Below are 9,297 nucleotides of genomic sequence, written 5' to 3'. Positions count from 1 at the left end.
CCCACAGTACCTGTGACCTCTTCTCCAGCTGTCCTTCCTCTGTTCTTTGAAGCAGCCTGGCTTGGTCCTAAGTGTTTCCTTAAAGACTCAGGCTCAAGAGTCAGGCCGCTGGGCTCAAACTCCAGCCCTGCTACTTAGTCCTTCTGTGACCTTGGGGTCTCTCTGAGCCAGCTTCCCCATCTGTGAAATGGGAGTGTCATTAACATCTATGCCATAGGTTGTGGAGATCAAAAGACACGTGCACTTGGCACAGCGAGCACTGAAAGGCAAGCACGCTGTCATGACTGAACGTGTTGGAGTTCCCGTTGTGGTTCAGCAAAAATGAATCTGACCAGCATCCGCGTGGACGCAGGTTCGATCCATGGCCTCGCTCTGTGGGTTAAGGATCCGGTGTTGCCGCGAGCTGTGGTGTAGGTTGCAGACACGGCTTGGATTTGGCGTTGCTGTGGCTGTGGTGTAGGCCGGCAACGACAGCTCCAATTCGATGCCTAGCCTGGGAACCTCCATATGGTGCGGACGAGGCCCTAAAAAGACAAAAAAGAAAAAAAACAAACCAAAAACCAAAAAACAAAACAAGACCTGTGTTGTATGTAGTTGTGCACGTGATGGCCTTCTAGGTTCCACGACAAACTCCTCGGAAGCAGGAATGTGCACTGTTAGTCTTTTCAACCAGTGGGCAGCAGAAAGGGACCATCACGTGTTATGTATTGAGTATGTTTGTGGTGGTTCGTTTTATGAGTGATCTTGACGAAGCCCAGATTATTTGGCTGAATATGATTCCGCGTATTTCTGTGCACGTGTTTTGGGAAGAGATTTAACATTTGCATCAGGAGATGGTCCTTCCTAATACGGGTGACCCTCACTCAGTCAGCTGAAGCCTCAAGTAGAAAAAAAAAAGGCTGACCCCAAAATAAGAGGAATTTCTGCCTAAGGACCTTCTTTGTGTCTCACCTGCTGGTGGAATGACGCCGTGTTCCCTAAATCTCCGTTTTTATATCTGTAAAATATTTAAAACTTTTAACAAACTTTATTTTAAATCAGGTCAAATAGTTTTTTTTTTTTTTCCTTTTTAGGGCCACACCCATGGCACATGGAAGTTCCCAGGCTAGGGGTTGAATCAGAGCTGCAGCTGAAGTCTACACCACCGCCACAGCAACACCGGATCCAAGCCACATCTTCAACCTACCTACGCTGGGGCTTGCAGCAACACCAGATCCTTAGCCCACTGAGCGAGGTGAGGGGTTAAACCTGCATCCTCATGGATACTAGTCTGGTTCTTAACCTGCTACTCAGTCATTCTGTGACCTTGGTGGAGGTCCCCACCATGGGAACGCCAAGTCTAAATAGTTTTTAAAGCTCTTCTAGATCTCACGGCGCGAGGGATGGCTTGTTATAGTTCTGTTCACAGGTGTTTCCCCCAAATCTGCAGCTTTAACCAAGTGATTAGGCACCTTGTAAATGTAAGTCATGAACGTGGAGAAGGACTCGGGGGGCAGAGGGGGTGGGAACAGGTGCAGAGCCCACCGGCTCAGTCCCCATCCTCAGGGGCCATGATGTATGGCACTGCCTGGCAGCCTGGCTTTCTCTCTTCCTTTTTAATCATTAACCTTGAGAGCAAAAGCCTCCTTATTTTAATCTTCAAGGTTGCAGTAAGTCTTCGGGTCTTTAAGTGCTTGGTTCCCAGATGGAAGCCAACAGAAGTTCTCTCTGCTGTCAGCCCAGCCACACGATGCCTTTGACAGATCTTTTTCTAAAAACAGAACTTGCTGTTTCCAGGGAGCCACGAAAGGGACACTCGGAACAGAATGCCAGTCCCAGAGGGTGTGACGATCACACTCAGATGATCTCAGCATGTGGATGCCAGCTGCAGGGATGTGGGGACCAGCTGGGTTTTGAGTTCCAGATAAAACTAGCGGTAGAAGGCAGAGAGCTGACGTAAGTAAGGGTGGTCGTTTGGGTTCGAATCCTGCTGTCTGAGAGCTGGTGAACTCTTGGCAACTTGCTTGTCCTTGAGTTTTAACCCCTTCATCTATAAAACAGGGGTGCGATACCCACGTCCCAGGTCTTTGCCAGTATTTGAAAACGTGCAATAACTGTAAATGTCTTTTCCTCTTTGCCTGGAACTTGCCTCCTCGCCCCCTCCTTTCCTCTCTCCCCTCTTCCGTTCCTCCTTTCTTTCATCTTCTTCCTCGTTAGACTATTTCTTTCTTCACAGTGATGCTTTCAGGGAGGAGCAAGATTAGAACAGGCCAGGAGGAGTTCCTGCTGTGGTGCAAGGGGATCAGTGGGGTCTCCGCAGCACTGGGATGCAGGTTCGATCCCCAGCCTGGCACAATGGGGTAAGTGAAACCAAGCGGGGCTCTGTGGGGTTCCTGGGCATGGAAGCCTTTGTGTCTCCCACTTCTTGCTTTTCGTGAATAAGGTTCAGCCTTCATGACCTTCCCCGAGTTCCAAAGGGCAGGTTCAAACAGTTGCTCATCAGGGAAAGGCGGGGGGGGGATGCAAAGACCAGGGAGGAACAGTCTAGAAACAATAGTGCGGCCTTGGGGGAGGGTCCTGGTTCCCCTCAAAGGATAGACATGACAGTATGTTTGAGCTCTTCTGTAGAACCAAAACCCCTAAGAAACAAAAGATGTTAACTATTTGGTGCTTCGTTCCAGAAAGAAGGAGGACCACCAAAACCAGTCCCAGGGCCACTAAACACCCGCTTTGAAGAATGCAAGCTGGCACCTGTCCTGATCTCTATCTGCAGCCCTGTTTTCCAGTCTCAAACTGCAAGACCATCTCCTGTTCTTTCGCAAGGGGGACACAGTCTTTAAGGCATTAGCCTGCTGGGGTCTCCTTCGCCTGGCAAAGCAATAAAAGGTATTTTGTTCTCCTTCACCCAAAACTCTGCCTCCGCATTTCTATTCGGCACTGGGGGACAGAGGCCAAGTTTCAGCAACCTAAGGATCCAGGGCTGCTGCAGTGGGTCGTAACTGCAGCTGATCCCTGGGCCCGGGAACTCCCTATGCTGTGGGGCGGCCAAAAAAGACAAGGAACGAATTAGACCAGGAAAGGTCTTAGTGAGTTACCTGCCTCGATCAGACCCAGAGTTTGGGGCCTTAGGTGAGGAGGAAGAAAGGGGTGTTTGGGATGGTTCTCTGGGGCCATGTGGGCACCCGGACTGTTGGCTGAACAGAGGTCAGGAGAGCACCGGGCTTGGTGGTGCTGTCTTAGGATGCTTGGCTTCTACACCCACGACAAGGGACGAACTAGCCTGACTTTCTATGTAGGATTTCTGAGAACTGAAAAAACTAATAAACATCACATTTTGTTTTGTTCGAGAAAGCAGGAGACGGGAGACGCCAATCATGCCTTAGTTAACATCCATCAGGCCACAAGTCTTTGGCCTAGAGTCAGGGAACGCCAGCACAGGGAAGCCACTTAGAGCTAATCGGGCACAAAGGCAGAAAAAGTGCGGTTCAAAATTCCAGATTCGAATGACTTTTACTGAATCGTCACTTAGCATTTTCACAGTCCTGACCTGCTCTCGAAGGGCTGACACCATACGAAAACCCCTCCAGTGTCAGGATTTGTCTAGAAAATCTTGGACTAACTTACCTGAAAAGCTTAGAATTTTGATTTTGCAGGACTATTTTGTTTTCATATGCTTTTTTCATTGTTAAGAATCATGGCTTAAGCATTTGTCTAAATGCATTTTCCCATTTTTATCCACAAGTACTCCCTAAGAATACATTGTGATAGTAACGACATCTTTAAAAATGTAGCAATATTATCATATTAAAAAAACTAGTAGCATTCTTTAATATCATCATATAGTCACTTCCAATTGTATGTCTCACCTATGATCTAGCTAGCTACCAATCATCTCTCTATATTCTATTTATCTTCTATCTATCCATCTATCATCATCTATCTGTCTATCATCTATCTATCTGCAATTTACTTGTTTAAATCGGAACACAAATGATGTTCACCTATGTCAACTGGTTGATCTCTCTCTCTCTCTCTCTTTTTTTTTTTTTTGGTCTTTTTAGGGCTGCATCCATGGCGTATGGAAGTTTCCAGGCTAGGGGTCGAATTAGAGCTGCAGCTACTGGCCTGTGCCACAGCCACACAGGATCTGAGCCGCATCTGTGATCTATACTGCAGCTCACAGCAACACCAGATCCTTAACCCACTGAGCGATGCCAGGGATGGAACCTGCGTCCTCGTGAATACTGGTCAGATTCGTTTCCCCTGAGCCACGGCAGGAACTCCAGGTCGATATCTCGTTTAAGTCTCATAAATTTACCTCTCTCTTCAACCCCCACCCTGGCAAATTAGCGTTGCAGGAACCAGATTGTTTTTCCTCTGGAGGTTCTCAAGGTCTGGACTTGACCTTGACACCACATTCCCATGGTGACCAATAACGTGTCCCTCAGTCTTCTATGGTTTCTGTAAGTGACAGTTGGTCTGAAAGCTTCATCAGATTCACACATGATGATTTTGGTAAGACAACTTCACAGGTAGTGCTGTGCTCTGCTTCCAGTGGACACATAACGTCCAACAGCCTCTTTTATGATGTAAAAGCAGCTAGTGCAGTGCCTGGATCCATCACAGTTTGCACAATGGTGATAATCTATTTTGTCCTTTGTTCTTCACATATTAGCTGGAATAGTTTTACACAGAGAAACGTTCCCCCATCAACTCTTTGTAAATTCACTGATCCCAGGCATGGAGAAAAGGCAGGATAAGTGCTATCTATATTCTCCTTTTTCAATTCTGAAATAATGAGTTAACTCACTGGCATCTGTCAGCATGTAAGCTATTATGGATTTTGTTTTGTGTCACTGTAAACTCAAGGCTTTAAGCATATCGGGTGTCTCATTCCACAGATGTCCCTTACTATTGCTCAAATGCCCCACCTCTGGCCAGTGGGAGCCTCTTCCAGTTGGGTCCTCTGGCCCTTAGCCGCTATCCTGGTAATTGGATGGCTCCCTCATCCTCCCATTTGAAATATGCCTAAAGCTCCTCTTGAACATTTCTAAGATCACCTGTTTCTTTTAACCGCAAATAGTATCTGGAACCCATAACCCGGGCACTAAGAACGCTCGTTACTGCCGGATGGGTGACTCCATCTATGCCTTTTCAGAGGGCTAGACTAGGACGTGATTTTTAAAATAAAATGCGTAGTAAATACATACCAATGGGTTTGATTCGAATTCCAGACTTGGAGTTTTTACCTAAACTTCTCAATTTACATTAGTTCCTCTTCTCTTTCACGCTGAGAATCCAAATTTTCAATGAGATCAGAAGAGAAAGAATTAGAATATCACATAACTACTCATTTGCTTTATCACACAATCATCTCCGAGTAATACTTACAATAGATTATCGACATTTGTGATTCCTTATCCTGGGTATCAAGCCACAGCAATTTATTACACAGGTCATCTTCTGTACAGTCTCTCTCTTTCTCGGTTACATTTTCTGTTTTTAGCAAAAATTGTATTTTTTTTTTTTTGACTAATGGTTACTTTTATTCTACTACTTTTATAATAAACATTACTATACAGTCATTTCCCCAAAAGGAGAAATACACTGAAGATAAACGATTGACAGATGGTAGACAGTGAGATAGCGAGAGAGGAGAGATAAGGAGATGTCTCTGGCAAGGGAAACTTACCTCCAGACACTGCTACTTATGGTGGAGGTTTGATCTGGTTTGCCTGCCATGAGAGCTCCCACCTAAAGAGACGATATTTCATATTTTCCAGTTTCTGAAATATTCCAAAGGGCGTTCTAAAAGCATACACACATATCTACAAATACATATAAATACCACATATATATGTAGCACACATACTTATATGTTTACATAAATATATATGAAGAAAGACTTTATTATATTTGTAGACCTATGAAAACTTCTATATTGAAACTATTTTCAGAAAAAATCTTTCTAAAAATTTAAAATATCAAGGGTTCATGTATTCCAAGGAAAGCATTAAAAATCTCTTTACATTTTTATTATCTAATATTAAAAGTAAGAATATTTAAAATCATTTTTCTTGGTGCTATTCACATTCTTTAATCAAATATATATCTGACTTTATTACAGCGTCAGTGATATCTTCTGAAGAAGGTGTTTTTAAGTCTTACGGTTTTTTTTTTTATAAAATTATCCCCGATCTTTTTCAAAGATGCACTGTATGGATGATAAACTTGATAATGGGTACCTAAAAATTGTTTATTTTCAGCAGACCATTATAATTTTAACTGGGAAACTCTCTTGCTATAGGTAAAGAGATACTCCAGTTAAGTTTAAAGGAAATTCAGTTAAATGAGAAATATGCTCCATTCCATTTTTATACTGAAATATGTAAAAATGTTGGCATAAGTATTTTTAGAAATAGTCAGTTTGCCTCCATGCAGAGTGCTTTTCTACAATGTACACATGTTTATAAGAAAAACTATATGAAATAAATTGATTATATTTTGATTTTGTTTGAATATTTTGCTAAATTTAGAGCTGCAAAATTATAGGCTTTTTTTCAATCTTCTTCCATTTCAGAACAGAATATCAACTTATCCAATTAAAAATAGGACTTATGTCAAAAGATTTTTTTCTCTCAAATCAAACAATTTTCACATTTGAAAGTTAAATATAGTACCCCCTTTGAGCTCTAACTATTCTTTTTTATTTTTTCAGATCTCCCCTTGTTTTTGTAAGGATGCATTTTAACATCTTCCTATTTGCAAGCTTTGTTTTCAGTAATTGCAATTTGCTTTTAAGCTTCAAATGCTGAAGGTTTTCCGTATTTTGAATAAAGACTCCCAAGTCATTTTTTAACAAAAGAATACCACATTTTAGAGGACTTGCATATAATAAAAGTTCCAAAGTACTCTAAGACACTTAGGTGTATTTAGATAGTAGCACTTCAAAGTTCCAAAGGTTTTAAAATTAGATCAATTTTGAGTAGCAGTGACGAAAATCATATCTATTAAATGGTGATAATTCTACCTCACTTATGTGAATAACATTTTAAATTATGCAGCACTGAAGCCAATCCCAAGTGAGTGAAAGAAAGTAGGACTAGGAAAAAAAACAACTTGATGGCTGGTTTCAACAATTCTAAGCTGTGTGACTTGGGATAATTCTCTTAACCTTTCTGAGCCTCAGTTTATTTGGGCCATACCTGCTGCACTTGGAGTTCTTCTGGCAAGGGACTGAACCTGTGCCACAGCAGCTACCTGAGCCACAGCAGTGACGATGCCAGATCCTTGGCTCACTGTGCCACAAGGGGACTCCTGAGCCTCTGTGTTCTTATTTATAAAAAGAGACTGGTAACATGTGTGAAATATAAATGAAAAAAGATAATACGTTTCAGAGAGACTTTGCTCTCTAGCTAACCCTGCATTCCCAGGCTCATCCCCCCCTCACCATCTGCCCATTTGCCATCCTTCTGATTACAGGACACTGGCAGGTCTGCAAACATCTATTGTTTCACACATGGAGGCTGAAACACACAGGAATATTTCTTTTCTGCTCATTATGGGTAGAAGTGTTAGTCTCAGTGCCACCTTTCCCAGCCATGGCAGAACTGGTCAACTGAACTGGTCAATATTCGAGGAGTTTGCTAAGCCACGTGCACCAGGAGGTGGCCTCATAGGTCAGGCACACTTGTACCTCTCTTGCAATTCCTACCCAAATGTGGCAAGCGGACCTTGGCAGGCCCGGTCTCTCAAGGCCTGGTCTGTACCAGTTTCTCCCTCTTCCGGATTCCATGTTGCAGATGGGTAATCGGACCTGAGTCCACTTGAACCCCATCAGTCTCTGTCTATAAGAAACCTGAGTATAGCAGGTGCCAAGAATCAGACATGATGTCAGGAAGGCTGGTCAGGGGGGGCAGAAGGAAGAGGCCATCAGTGCCTTGAGCCTTAGCAGCATATGACACCTCAACCTTGCAGAGTGGTCTCTGCATTGGGTGTGGCACACCGCACAGCTCGAACAAAATGCTTTTGACTCCTAGACACATGTCTGTCCTGGAAACGCAAAGGAGGCTGTTGGGATGCCTGGCAGGGTAGGATTCAGTCACTCATGTAGGCTGGGTCTGTAACGTCGCCACCTGTACTAGATAGAGGTGTTGAAGCCTCCGCTAAAGGGCCAACTCCAAGAACGTTCCCTCAGCTCCCCAGCTCAGAACTCCTTGCCCCAACCAAGCTGTCCCGGCACCTGGCTCACGCCGCCGATGCAACCTACATTTCAGTCTCTGGTGCACTGACTGATAGACGTGGTCACGTCCTCTTCCATGCCGTCAATTCCCTGGGGAATCTCTATTCTATGTGCGTCTCCTAAACATCCAGAACTGCCTAGGAAATAACAGGCCCTCAATAAATGTGTGGAAGGAACATTAATTTAACATTACTCATAGGCTACCCACCTTCATTCCCCACAGGGGAATAGCTATCTACCGTTTTCATAGTTTATGCCATGAGAGAGACCTGAAAAAAAAAAAAAAAAGCAGCTTACTGAAAGCACATCAGAATTCTCGATCTAACTTTAAAAAGCCTGCAGCCATTGTAACATTTCTTGCCCATCTTCCCCGAGACTGTTTCATAACTTCTGTGGACTTTATTCAAGCTTTTAAAGGTTATATGCTTCCCCCCAGCACCACTTACCTTTCAAGAAGTTTCATAACATCGCTGCAGATTTTTTGGGAGAAAGTTCTCCCATTAAACTCCCCTGCCTGGCAAACAGTCTTCAAAGCCTTTGCAGTTGGAGTTCCCATTGAGCTGAGCAGCCGAAAGTTCATGTGTGTTAACCTCGGCTTGCCTGGGACCCGTGGCCGACTGTGAGCATTGATTTCGGTGGCCTCTGCTTCCCCTCTGCTCTTTGAGCTTTTCCAGCTTTTTCTCAAGGAAGAGCTAACTAGTGTCAGCAGTGTTCTCAGAACCGAATGTGTAATTACAAGCACGTGGTCCTCTCAACCACCTTCTGAAATGGGGGTTGTTACTAACCGCGTGCTGCTGATGGGGAAACTGAGGCATCGATCCCCGACAAGGCTGGTCCTGGGTCACACAGCTGTGAGTGGCAGGGCTGGGCTCCAGCCACCAGGCCCCCTTGTCTCTCAACCAGGGAAACATGGGCTCTCAGGTCAGACACAAGCAAATCACTTAGCTCTCAGAATGACACAAAGTCAGGTTTGCAAGAACTATGACCTTAATTTTTTATAATCTTTTGAATTATTTGATGGGAGTACAACTTACAGTCAATGAAAGACTCATTTCATTGTGTACAGTTTCCTGAGT

General features: G+C 43.9%; 1 long non-coding RNA gene across 1 annotated transcript; it reads left to right on the top strand.

The window, feature by feature from the left end:
- Positions 1,186 to 4,074, top strand: LOC106509939. Its single transcript, XR_001307977.2, has 3 exons — positions 1,186 to 1,935; positions 2,216 to 2,339; positions 2,661 to 4,074. It is a non-coding gene; the product is annotated as an uncharacterized LOC106509939 (long non-coding RNA).

This window comes from Sus scrofa, chromosome 4 (genome assembly GCF_000003025.6).
Source record: "Sus scrofa isolate TJ Tabasco breed Duroc chromosome 4, Sscrofa11.1, whole genome shotgun sequence".
NCBI lineage: Eukaryota > Metazoa > Chordata > Mammalia > Artiodactyla > Suidae > Sus > Sus scrofa.
This window is presented reverse-complemented; position numbering and strand designations above follow the sequence as displayed.